This window comes from Nycticebus coucang, chromosome 3 (assembly GCF_027406575.1).
Source record: "Nycticebus coucang isolate mNycCou1 chromosome 3, mNycCou1.pri, whole genome shotgun sequence".
NCBI classification, from domain to species: Eukaryota; Metazoa; Chordata; class Mammalia; order Primates; family Lorisidae; genus Nycticebus; species Nycticebus coucang.
This window is the reverse complement of record NC_069782.1, coordinates 139,963,306-139,977,721: the sequence shown is the minus strand read 5'-3', so window position 1 is coordinate 139,977,721 and position 14,416 is coordinate 139,963,306. Positions and strand designations below refer to the sequence as shown.

At 38.3% G+C, this 14,416-nt stretch overlaps 1 protein-coding gene across 3 annotated transcripts in view; it reads right to left on the bottom strand.

The window, feature by feature from the left end:
- Window positions 1-14,416, bottom strand: part of SHOC2 (SHOC2 leucine rich repeat scaffold protein) — a 108,430-nt gene that overhangs the window by 48,375 nt on the left and 45,639 nt on the right. The window lies entirely within an intron of this gene.

The following is a 14,416-nucleotide window of genomic DNA, read 5'->3' as shown; positions in this document are numbered from 1 at the left end:
ACTAAGTCAGAATTTATGGGATGATACCCACTTTTCTACACAGTGTGGACAGTGCAGCAAAAACAACCAAGACCAAAGTTCAAATTCTGACTCTGCCAACTTCTTGGATGCATGATCAGTAAATTACCTAGTCTCCCTGTATTTTCAGTCCCTTCTTCAGTATAATGGGGGAAATATCTATTTTGGGGGGGTTCCTATAAGGATTTAATGAGATACTATGTTTAAAGTATACATGCTCTAAATGATATATTGTGTTCAAATACTAAAATTGTGCTCTTTTCTTAGAAGGATACAGAGACAATTAGCACAGCCCCTGCACAAGGATGTCACATGAAGCATTACCATAACTATGGCCCCTGTGTAAGGATTTGTGAAGTGTTCCATATTTTTTATTAAAACAAAAGGATTGTGCTATTTTTACTGGACCTTTATATTCTTGTTCCCTAACAAATAATGCAGATTTCTGCATGTTTGCCCCAAACCCATGCATCTAAATTAAACCTTATTCCCCATGAGCAACATTAAACTACATTTTTTAAAGCAGTTTATTTTCTATCTGATGCCCTAATTGGAATAAAATGTTACATTTATGATGTTAACTCTTTTCAGAAATTACATGAACATAAACTTCAGTACTGTCACTAAGTGTGAGAGCTCACTAAAAAATCCAATGTAATTATAAAATTAAAATTTAGAAATAAAGGTGAAAAGAGTAGGTAGCTGCAAATATAAACCATTTAGCTACATAAAATAACCAATTTTTAAAAATACATTCATATGGGGCGGCACCTGTGGCTCAGTCGGTAAGGCGCCGGCCCCATATACGGAGGGTGGCAGGTTCAAACCCAACCCCAGCCAAACTGCAACCAAAAAATAGCTGGGCGTTGTGGCGGGCGCCTGTAGTCCCAGCTACTCGGGAGGCTGAGGCAAGAGAATCCCTTAAGCCCAGGAGTTGGAGGTTGCTGTGAGCTGTGTGACGCCACGGCACTCTACTGAGGGCCATAAAGTGAGACTCTGTCTCTATAAAAAAAAATAAATAAATACATTCATATTTTAGTAAAAAGGCTATATTTATATGCTGAAGAACAAACTGAAATTAAGATTCTATGAAATGATTATTCACTTAAGAAATGTGTGTTCTTAATTCCCATGTAATATGCTAACACTGGTAAGGAAGTAAGTCAGTAAAGAGAGACTCACAAATTAAAGCCAAACTTTTAAGACTGAGGGTAACACAAATACAACACAACAGGAACAAAGACAGGAAATAACTTTTATATTTCTATACAGAAATTCAGCATTTCTTTCTCCAACAGCCTGTAATTCTTCCACAGCCTGTAATTCTTTTCCATAGTAAGCCATAACATGCAAGTCAAATTTTGATTGAATCTGGTACCATAAGAAGTAATGCAACAACCACATTCCTATCTGAGGAAATGGAATGAATCATTTTCACCCAGAAATGCTTGGGAATATTTTAATATCTCATGAGTGAATCATACTTGGTAAGTATAGCATTATACTGGAGAAAACCTATCATGAATTTTTCAAAATACATTTAATTAAGCTAAAATTAAGATTTTAAGTGTCTAGTTAAGAGTTAAATGTGATAGATCATCATTCCTAAAATTTAAACCTTTTTCACAGCTAAATAAAACCAAAGAACACCCATGGAATATCATATCCCAGAAAAACTGCAGAGCATAAAATCAGAAAGTTTCCTTTATCGACTACAATATCAATGTTCAAAACAATATACTTAACTCATCTTTGTTTTATTCAGAATAAAATGTGTTTAATGAGAAAGAAAACTTCCCTTAAAAGGTTTCATAATGAACTTTTTATTAATTTAAAAAATCATATTAAAAAGGCCCACAAAAAGGCAATACCCTATCAATTACTCAAAATTGATGTAAATGGACTATCATATTCTTATGTTTTAGAATTTTTTTCCATAAAACTATCAGGACAACTAATTTCTTTTTATTGACTTATGCACACATCTATAATTCCATATTTTTCCTTCTATTATTATCCTTTAAAAAATATTTCCTTTGTTTCAATATAGTTTAGCTTTTTGTAAAAAAACGGGAATGAAATGTACCAAAATGCTAACAATGTTACATTTACTATAGTTGACTTTTCTTCTACCTTTCTGTAAGACCTAGGATTATACTTTATAAACATGTTAAGTACTTTCAAGATGAAAATTGTTTTCCATTTGCTTATGACATTGCTCTTTCATAAGGCTGAATAGTCAACCTGTTGGAGTAAATTAAACAGAAAGTAATGTGAATTTAAACAAACATTTTTCAGATTAAGATAGGAAAGTCAGAGAATGAGAAAATGTTGCCGTAACATGTCTAGTGTAATTATATGAGAAGATACTTTAAAAATAGGTGACAATAATTTAAAAATTATGCAGACTAGAGGAGGAGCAAGATGGAGGCCGAGTAACAGCTTCCTTGCAACTAGGCACGGTGAGTCTAGAGAGATAAGACTTCAGGCATCGCTGGCTAGTAAGATCTGCCATCCCTTTGAGGATACAGGGAATCAGCGAGAGACTTGTGGACCCCAGGAGGAAGACAAAAGGAGTGGAAAACTGGCAAGTGGTTGCGTGTGTTCGTTCAGTCTAATCCCACCAGCAGCTGTAAGTACAGCAGCAGTGAGATTGCAAACTGGAAAGGCCTTACCTGTGAGCTGCTTTGGGTTTTTTGGACTTGGCACTCAGTTGAACTACCTTGGGAGAACTTGGACAAGAGTCCGGAGGACTTTGAGAGTTGTCCAGGGCCCCAGACGGAGCCGCTAAGGCAGACAGAGCTAATAGTGTTCAGCTGTGGGACGCGCAGAGCCATTGTGGGAGAAGTGCCCCAGCAAGTTCCACCCTCAGGGTCGCAGAAAAAGGATGGGCAGGAGCTAGTAATCTAGTGACTGAGCAGCCTAAAGGTGGGGACTGAGGCAACTGGCAGCCTTAACCCTCAGGGGCATAAGCAAGACCGGTTTTGGCACACTGGTTAAGTGGATAGCCACTTCAGGAGTGATTCCAGCAACAAGCACTTTCCAGGAAAAGCTTCTGCTTAGCCAAGTTTAGCAGTTTAAAGTGCCTTTTACTCGGGCTGAGGAGAGATTTAGACTCTCCACCTTGTGGGATTTGAGAAATCAGCAGAGGCTTCCAGTCTCCATCTGGTACAGGAGTATCAGCATTGGCATTAACATCTCATACCCCAGAAGATCACCTTGTTGCCCGGACAATATTCAGCAAGATATATATACTGCTTTGTTTTTGAGTATTTTTTTTTTGGGGGGGGGGGGGTTGTTGTAGTTTTGTTTTGTTTTTTTAATTCAAACATTTTCCCTATAGATTGTTTTTCTTTTCTTTCTTAATTTTTCTAGTTATTTTTCTAGTTTAAATATAATTTCCCATTGTTGCCTTTTTTTAACAATTAGAATTTCATTTTAGCTAGGGTTTCTACCCCTATTATTTGTTTTTTCCCCCAATTTTATCCCGGAAAGTTTTCTCTTTGCTTGTTTTGGTTTAATTTATGGCATTTTTGTCTTTCCTCTCTACATGGTGGAGGTGGGGTACTGTGTCCGAATAGGCTAGCAAAGAGCTGCTGATCTCAAGGGAACCATCCCACACGGCACCCCCAGAGGTTGGGGGTTTTTAAAGTTGAGTCAAAGTACCCTACTTACAGCTATATTGCTCTGTCTCCCTCTTTCTGTGCCCATCTTCCTTTTGTCATTATTCCCTTTTATCCACCCCCTCTCCTTTCTCTTTTTTCCTTTTTTTTTCTTCTCATTCTTTTTTCCCTTCTTGCTCTTCAACCTTCTCATCCTTCTGGTTCCGTACCAAAAGGACTCATTGAAACCTTGGTCCAGAGGCACAGCAACTTAAAGAGCAAGAGGACATGAAAGGAAAATTAGGGCAAGGAAACAGATAAAAGAAATCACTCATGAGAAACAATCAGTCAAAAAATCCTGACAACATGAAAAACCAGTCCAGAGCATCACCCCCACAAGGAACCGCGAGGTAGCTACTGCAGAGGATTCCACCTATAAAGAAATGTTAGAAATGACAGAAAGGGGGTGGCGCCTGTGGCTCAGTGGGTAGGGCGCCGGCCCCATATACTGAGGGTGGCAGGTTCAAACCCAGCCCTGGCCAAACTGCAACCAAAAAAAAAAAAAATAGCCAGGCGTTGTGGCAGGAGTCTGTAGTCCCAGCTACTCGGGAGGCTGAGGCAAGAGAATCGCTTAAGCCCAGGAGTTGGAGGTTGCTGTGAGCTGTGTGAGGCCACGGCACTCTACCGAGGGCCATAAAGTGAAACTCTGTCTCTACAAAAATAAAAAAAAAAAGAAATGACAGAAAGGGAATTTAGAATACACATGATGAAAAAAATCAAGGAAATGATGGAAACAATGAAGAAAACTGATGATAAAGTGGAAAATAACCAAAAGAAAATCCAAAAACTGAATCAAATAAGAGATGAACGATATGAAGAATACAGAAAGGATATAGCACAGCTGAAGGAACTGAAACAGTCAATTAGGGAACTTAAAGATGCAATAGAAAGTATCAGCAACATGTTAGACTATACAGAAGAAACACTCTCAGAGGTAGAGAACAAAGCTTTTGAGATAACTCAGACAGTTAAAGAGGCAGAAGAGAGAGAAAGCAGAATGTTCACTAACAGAATTATGGGATTTTATGAAGCATTCAAACATATAAGTGATAGGAATCCCAGAAGGGAAGAAGAATGCCCCAGAGGAATGGAAACCATGCTAGAGAATATTATAAAAGAAAATTTCCCAAATATCACCAAAGATTCTGACACACTGCTTTCAGAGGGATATCGGACCCCAGGTCGCCTCAACTCTAACAGAGCTTCTCCAAGACACATTGTGATGAACCTGTCCAAAGTCAAGACAAAAGAAAAGATTCTTCAAGCTGCCGGGAGTAAGCGCCAGTTGACTTATAGGGACAAATCTCTCAGGGTGACTGCAGACTTCTCTAATGAAACTTTCCAAGCAAGAAAATAATGGTCATCTACTTTTAATCTACTTAAACAGAACAATTTCCAGCCCAGAATTCTATATCCTGCTAAGTTAAGCTTTAAAATTAATGGAGAAATAAAATCATTTACTAATACACAAACATAGAGGAAATTTGCCACAACTAGACCAGCTCTACAGGAAGTACTTCAACCTGTTCTATGCAGTGACCATCACAATGGATCAACAGCAAAGTAAGAACTCAGCAATTAAAGGACAGAACCGAACTTCCACACTGATGCAAAAGATAAAACTAAGCAATGGACTTTCACAAAATAAAATGAATAGAACACTACCATACTTATCAATTATCTCAACAAATGTTAATGGCTTGAATTCTCCACTAAAGAGTCATAGATTGGCTGACTGGATTAATAAACACAAGCCATCCATTTGCTGTCTGCAGGAAACACACCTACCTTCAAAAGACAAATTAAAACTCCCAGTTAAGAGTTGGAAGACAATTTTTCAGGCAAACAGAATTCAGAAGAAAAGAGGGGTTGCAATCTTATTTTCAAATACATGTGGATTTAAAGCAACCAAAGTCAAAAATGACAAAGATGGTCACTTTATATTGGTTAAGGGAAAAATACAACAAGAAGATGTTTCAATTCTAAATATGCACCCAATTTAAATGCTCCCAGATTTTTGAAACAGACCTTACTCAGTATGAGCAATATGATCCTATAATACCATAATAACAGGGGACTTTAACACTCCTCTTACAGAGCTGGACATATACTCTAAACAAAGTTTTTTATTTTTTTCCAGTTTTTGGCTGGGGCTGGGGGTTTGAACCCACCACCTCCAGTATATGGGGCTGGTGCCCTACTCCTTGAGCCACAGGCACCGGCCCTCTAAACAGAAATTAAAGATATAACGGCCTTAAATGAGACCCTAGAACAACTGGGCTTGAAAGATGCATATAGAACACTCCATCCAAAAGATAAAGAATATACATTCTTCTCATCGCCCCATGGAACATTCTACAAAATTGATCACATCCTAGCACACAAAACAAACCTCAACAGAATTAAAAGAATTGAAATTTTACCTTGTATCTTCTTAGACCACAAGGCACTAAAAGTGGAACTCAACACCAAAAAAAACGTTCAACCCCACACAAAGGCATAGAACTTAAACAACCTTCTGATGAATGACAGTTGGGTGCAGGAAGAAATAAAACAGGAAATCACTAACTTACTTGAGCATAACAACAATGACGACACAAGCTACCAAAACCTGTGGGATACTGCAAAAGTAGTTTTGAGAGGAAAATTTATCACTTTAAATGCCTACATTCAAAAACCAGAAAGAGAGTGTATCAACAAACTCACAAGCTATCTTATGGAACTGGAAAAAGAATAACAATCTAAGCCTAAACCCAGTAGAAGAAAAGAAATATCCGAAATTAAATCAGAGATCAATGAAATTAAAAACAAAAGAATCATTCAGAAAATTAATGAAACAAGGAGTTGGTTTTTTGAAAGAATAAATAAAATATATAAACCTTTGGCCAGACTAACTAGAAATAGAAAGTAAAATCTCTAGTAACCTTAATCAGAAATAATAAAGGGGAAATAACAACTGATGCCACAGATATATAAAAGATCACCTCTGAATAATACCTGAAACTCTATGCCCAGAAATTTGACAATGCAAAGGAAATGGATCAATATTTGGAATCATACCCTCTCCCTAGACTTAGCCAGGAAGAAATAGAGCTCTGAACAGACAGCTCTCATTTCATGCAATGAGACAAAAGAAATAATAAAAAAGCTTCCAAAAAAAAAATGCCCTGGTCCAGATGGCTTCACACCAGAATTCTATCAAACCTTACAGGAAGAGCTTATTCCCATACTGCAGAAATTATTCCAAAAATTTGAGGAGGAAGGAATCTATCTTCCCCATCATGTTCTATGAAGCAAACATCACCCTAATACCAAAACCTGGAAAAGACCCAATTAAAAAGGACAATTTCAGACAAATTTCATTAATGAATATAGACGCAAAAATTCTCAACAAAATCCCAGCCAACAGATTACACCTTATCATCAAAAAAGTCATACATCATGATCAAGTAGGTTTTATCCCAGGGATGCAAGGCTGGTTTAACATGTGCAAGTCTATCAACGTTATCCACCATATTAACAGAAGCAAAAATAAAGACCACATGATCCTCTCAATAGATGGGAGAAAAAGCATTCGATAAAATCCAGCATCCTTTTCTAATTAGAACACTGAAGAGTATAGGCATAGGTGGCACATTTCTGAAACTGATTGAAGCGATCTATCTATGACGAACCCGTAGCTAATATTTTACTGAATGAAGTAAAACTGAAAGCTTTTCCTCTAAGAACTGGAACCAGACAAAGCTGTCCTCTGTCACCATTACTTTTCAACATAGTGCTGGAAGTTCTACCAATACAATTAGGCAACACACGGAAATAAAGGGCAGAGGAGGTCAAACTCTCCCTCTTTGCTGATGACATGATCTTATTTTTTTTTGAATTAATTTATTTTTATTGTTAAATCATAGCTGTGTACATTAGTGCAATCAAGGGATACAATGTGCTGGTTTCATATACAATATGAAATATTCTCATCAAACTGTTCAATGTAGCCTTCATGGCATTTTCTTAGTTACTGTATGTAGGCATTTGTATTCTGCACTTAGAAGACTCAATCACAAGACTCCTGGAAGTCATCAAAAAATACAGTAATGTTTCAGGCTATAAAATCAACGTCCACAAATCAATTGCCTTTGTATACACCAATAACAGTCAAGATGAAAGGCTAATAAAGGACACAACACCCTTCACCATAGCTTCAATGAAAATGAAATACCTAGGAATATTCCTAACAAAGGAGGTGAAGGACCTCAATAAAAAAAATTATGGAGGGAGGCGGAGCAAGATGGCGGCCGAGAAACAGCTTCCTTGCATCTGAGGAGATAGGACTCCAGGCATCTCTGGCTGGTGGGATCTGCCTATCATCACCCTTATGAGGATACAGGGAGTCAGCGAGAGACTTCTGGACCCCAAGAGGAGGACCAAAACAGTGGAAAAATGGCAAGTGGTCGCGTGTGTTCAATCCGTCTAAACCCGACCGCAACTGTAAGTTCAGTAGCAGCGAGACTGCAAACCAGAAAGGCCTTACCTGTGAACTGTTTTGGTGTCTTTGGACTTGGCACTGAGTTGAACTGCCTTGGGGAGAGCCTGAGCGGGAGTGTGGAGAATTCTGGCCGTTGTCAAGGGCCCCAGTCTGAGCCGCTGAGCCAGACGGAGGTAATAGTGTTTGGCTGTGGGTCACAGGGAGCCATTGTGACTGATCTGCCCCGGCAAGCTCCACCCTCAGGGTCGCAGAGCTAGAATCGGGTGGGAGCTGGTCACCCAGCGACCAAGTAGCCTAAGGGTGGGGTCTGAGCCGCCTTGCAGCCCTAACCCTCAGGGGCAGAGTGAGACCGGTTTTGGCACACTGGGTAAGTGGATAGCCACTTCAGCAGTGATTCCAGCAACAAGCACTTTACTGGGAAAGCTTCTGCTCAGCAAGTTCAAAGTGCCTTTTAAGTGGGCTGAAGAGAGATTTAGGGTGTCTACCTGCTGGGGTTTGAGAAATCAGCAGCCTCCAGTCATATCAGAACTGTGATTAACATCTCATACCCCAGAAGACCACGTGTTGCCCAGACAATATTCAATACCATATACAAACTGCTTTGTTTTTGGTTGTGGGCTTTTTTCTTTTTTTTTTCCTTTGGTTGTTTTTTTTTGTTTGTTTTGTTTATTTTGACGTTGTTGATGTTCTTTTGCTTTTCAATTTGAATCTTTTCCATACAGATCCTTTTTCTTTCTCAATTTTTCTAGTTTAATTATAATCTCCCATTGCTGCCTTTTTTAATAACTAGAACTTCATTTTTGCTAGTGTTTTGACTGCTATTATTTGGTTTTTCACCCAATTTTATCCCCGTAAAGATTTCTGTTTGCTGTTTTGGTTTGATTTATAACATTCTTGTCTTTCCTCTATACTTGGTGGAGGTGGGGTACTGTGTCTGATCAGGTTAGCAAAGAGCTGCTGACCTCAAGGGAACCACCCAACTGGGCACCCCCAGAAGGTGGGATTTTTTTAAGGTTGTGTCAAAGTACCGTACAGTACACCTATATTGCTCTGTCTCCCTCTTTCTGTGCCTCTCTTCTTTTTGTCAATATTCCTTATACCCACCCACTCTCCTTTCTCTATTTTTCTTTTTATTCTTATCACTCAGTCGACCTTTCTTTCATCCCTTTTTTGCTCTTCAACCTTCTCACCCTTCTGGTCCTGTAACCCTTAGTTCACAGGCACGAGAACTTAAAAAGCAAGAGGAATTGAAAGGAAAATTAGGGCAAGGAAACAGATAAAAGAAATCACTCATGAGGAAGAATCAGCAGAAAACTCCAGGCAACATGAAGAACCAGTCCAGAACGACCCCACCAAGGGACCATGAGGTAGCTACTGCAGATGATTCCACCTGTAAAGAAATGTTAGGAATGACAGAAAGGGAATTTAGAATACACATGTTGAAAACAATGAAAGAAATGATAGAAACAATGAAGGAAATTGCTAATAAAGTGGAAAATAACCAAAAGGAAATCCAAAAACAGAATCAAATAAGAGATGAACGATATGAAGAATATAACAAGGATATAGCAGACCTGAAGGAACTGAAACAGTCAATTAGGGAACTTAAAGACGCAATGGAAAGTATCAGCAACAGGTTAGACCGTGCAGAAGAAAGAATTTCAGAGGTAGAAGACAAAGTTCTTGAGATAACTCAGACAGTAAAAGAGGCAGAAAAGAAGAGAGAGAAAGTAGAATGTTCACTGTCGGAATTATGGGACTTTATGAAGCATTTCAACATACAAGTTATAGGAATTCCAGAAGGGGAAGAAGAATGCCCCAGAGGAATGGAAACCATGCTAGAGAATATTATAAAAGAAAATTTCCCAAATATCACCAAAGATTCTGACACACTGCTTTCAGAGGGCTATCGGACCGCAGGTCGCCTCAACTCTAACCGAGCTTCTCCAAGACACATTGTGATGAACCTGTCCAAAGTCAAGACAAAAGAAGAGATTCTGCAAGCTGCCAGGAGTAAGCGCCAGTTGACCTACAGGGGCAAATCCATCAGAGTGACCACAGACTTCTCTAATGAAACTTTCAAAGCAAGAAGATAATGGTCATCTACCTTTAATCTACTTAAACAGAACAATTTCCAGCCCAGAATTCTGTACCCTGCTAAGCTAAGCTTAAAAATTGACGGAGAAATTAAATCATTTACGGATATACAAACATCGAGGAAATTCGCCACAACAAGCCCAGCTCTACAGGAAATACTTCAACCTGTTCTGCACACTGACCACCACAATGGATCAGCAGCAAAGTAAGAACTCAGAAATTAAAGGACAGAACCTAACCTCCACACTGATGCAAAAGATAAAACTAAGCAATGGACTCTCACAAAATAAGACGAATAGAATACTACCACACTTATCAATTATCTCAATAAATGTTAATGGCTTGAATTCCCCACTAAAGAGACATAGATTGGTTGACTGGATTAAAAAACACAAGCCATCCATTTGCTGTCTGCAAGAAACACACCTGGCTTCAAAAGACAAATTAAAGCTCCGAGTCAAGGATTGGAAGACAATTTTTCAGGCAAATGGAATTCAGAAGAAAAGAGGAGTTGCAATCTTATTTTCAGAGACATGTGGATTTAAAGCAACTAAAGTCAAAAAAGACAAAGATGGTCACTTTATATTGGTCAAGGGAAAACTACAACAACAAGACATTTCAATTCTAAATATTTATGCACCCAATTTAAATGCTCCCAGATTCTTGAAACAGACCTTACTCAGTCTGAGCAATATGATATCTGATAATACCATCATACCAGGGGACTTTAACACTCCTCTTACAGAGCTGGACAGATCCTCTAAACAGAAATTAAACAAAGATATCAGAGATTTAAATGAGACCCTAGAACAACTGTGCTTGATAGACGCATATAGAACACTCTACCCCAAAAATAAAGAATATACATTCTTCTCATCACCCCATGGAACATTCTCCAAAATTGATCATATCCTGGGACACAAAACAAATATCAACAGAATCAAAAGAATTGAAATTTTACCTTGTATCTTCTCAGACCATAAGGCACTAAAGGTGGAACTCAACTCTAACAAAAATGCTCAACCCCACCCAAAGGCATGGAAATTAAACAATCTTCTGTTGAATAACAAATGGGTGCAGGAAGAAATAAAACAGGAAATCATTAACTTCCTTGAGCAGAACAACGAAGACACAAGCTACCAAAACCTGTGGGATACTGCAAAAGCAGTTTTGAGAGGAAAATTCATCGCTTTAGATGCCTACATTCGAAAAACAGAAAGAGAGCGCATCAATAATCTCACAAGCCATCTTATGGAATTGGAAAAAGAAGAACAATCTAAGCCTAAACTCAGTAGAAGAAAAGAAATATCCAAAATCAAATCAGAGATCAATGAAATTGAAAACAAAAGAATCATTCCGAAAATTAATGAAATAAGGAGTTGGTTTTTTGAAAAAGTAAATAAAATAGATAAACCATTGGCCAGACTAACGAGGAATAGAAAAGTAAAATCTCTAGTAACCTCAATCAGAAATGATAAAGGGGAAATAACAACTGATCCCACAGAGATACAAGAGATCATCTCTGAATACTACCAGAAACTCTATGCCCAAAAATGACAATGTAAAGGAAATGGATCAGTATTTGGAATCACACCCTCTCCCTAGACTTAGCCAGGAAGAAATAGAGCTCCTGAGCAGACCAATTTCAAGCACTGAGATCAAAGAAACAATAAAAAATCTTCCAACCAAAAAATGCCCTGGTCCAGATGGCTTCACTCCAGAATTCTATCAAACCTTCAAGGAAGAGCTTATTCCTGTACTGCAGAAATTATTCCAAAAAATTGAAGAAGAAGGAATCTTCCCCAACACATTCTATGAAGCAAAGATCACCCTGATACCAAAACCAGGAAAAGACCCAAACCAAAAGGAGAATTTCAGACCAATCTCACTCATGAATATAGATGCAAAAATTCTCAACAAAATCCTAGCCAATAGATTACAGCTTATCATCAAAAAAGTCATTCATCATGATCAAGTAGGCTTCATCCCAGGGATGCAAGGCTGGTTTAACATACGCAAGTCCATAAACATTATCCACCATATTAACAGAGGCAAAAATAAAGATCACATGATCCTCTCAATAGATGCAGAAAAAGCATTTGATAAAATCCAGCATCCTTTTCTAATTAGAACACTGAAGAGTATAGGCATAGGTGGCACATTCCTAAAACTGATTGAAGCTATCTATGACAAACCCACAGCCAATATTTTACTGAATGGAGTAAAACTGAAAGCTTTTCCTCTTAGAACTGGAACCAGACAAGATTGTCCTCTGTCACCTTTACTATTCAACATAGTGCTGGAAGTTCTAGCCAATACAATTAGGCAAGACAAGGAAATAAAGGGAATCCAAATGGGAGCAGAGGTCAAACTCTCCCGCTTTGCTGACGACATGATCTTATACTTAGAGAACCCCAAAGACTCAACCACAAGACTCCTAGAGGTCATCAAAAAATAGAGTCATGTTTCAGGATATAAAATCAATGTCCACAAGTCAGGAGCCTTTGTATACATCAATAACAGTCAAGATGAGAAGCTAATTAAGGACACAACTCCCTTCACCATAGTTTCAAAGAAAATGAAATACCTAGGAATATACCTAACGAAGGAGGTGAAGGACCTCTATAAAGAAAATTATGAAATCCTCAGAAAGTAAATAGCAGAGGATATTAACAAATGGAAGAACATACCATGCTCATGGATGGGAAGAATCAACATTGTTAAAATGTCTATAGTTCCCAAAGCAATCTACCTATTCAATGCCATTCCTATCAAAATACCAACATCCTACTTTGAAGATTTGGAGAAAAGGATTCTGCGTTTTGTATGGAACCGGAAAAAACCCCGTATAGCTAAGGCAGTTCTTAGTAATAAAAATAAAGCTGGGGGCATCAGCATACCAGTCTGTACTACAAGCCATAGTGGTCAAGACACCATGGTACTGGCACAAAAACAGAGACATAGACACTTGGAATCGAATTGAAAACCAAGAAATGAAACTAACATCTTACAACCACCTAATCTTCGATAAACCAAACAAGAACATACCTTGGGGGGATAACTCCCTATTCAATAAATGGTGTTGGGAGAACTGGATGTCTACATGTAAAAGACTGAAACTGGACCCACACCTTTCCCCACTCACAAAAATTGATTCAACATGGATAAAGGACATACATTTAAGGCACGAAACAATAAAAATCATCAAAGAAAGCACAGGAAAAACACTGGAAGATACTGGCCTGGGGAAAGACTTCATGAAGAAGACTGCCATGGCAATTGCAACAACAACAAAAATAAACAAATGGGACTTCATTAAACTGAAAAGCTTCTGTATGCTAAGGAGACAATAACCAAAGCAAAGAGACAATCTAAACAATGGGAAAGGATATTTGCATATTTTCAATCAGACAAAAGCTTGACAACTAGGATCTATAGAGAACTCAAATTAATCCACATGAAAAAAGCCAACAATCCCATATATCAATGGGCAAGAGACATGAATAGAACCTTCTCTAAAGATGACAGACAAATGGCTAACAAACACATGAAAAAACGTTCATCATCTCTTTATATTAGAGAAATGCAAATCAAAACAACCCTGAGATATCATCTAACCCCAGTGAGAATGGCCCACATCACAAAATCTCAAAACTGCAGATGCTGGCGTGGATGTGGAGAGAAGGGAACACTTTTACACTGCTGGTGGGACTGCAAACTAGTACAACCTTTCTGGAAGGAAGTCTGGAGAAACCTCAAAGCACTCAAGCTAGACCTCCCATTTGATCCTGCAATCCCATTACTGGGCATCTACCCAGAAGGAAAAAAATCCTTTTATCATAAGGACACTTGTACTAGACTGTTTACTGCAGCTCAATTTACAACCGCCAAAATGTGGAAACAGCCTAAATGCCCACCAACCCAGGAATGGATTAACAAGCTGTGGTATATGTACACCATGAAATACTATTCAGCTATTAAAAAAAATGGAGACTTTACATCCTTTGTATTAACCTGGATGGAAGTGGAAGACATTATTCTTACTAAAGCATCACAAGAATGGAGAAGCATGAATCCTATGTACTCAATTTTGATATGAGGAAAATTAATGACAATTAAGGTTATGGGGGGTGAGGAAAAGCAGAAAGAGGGACGG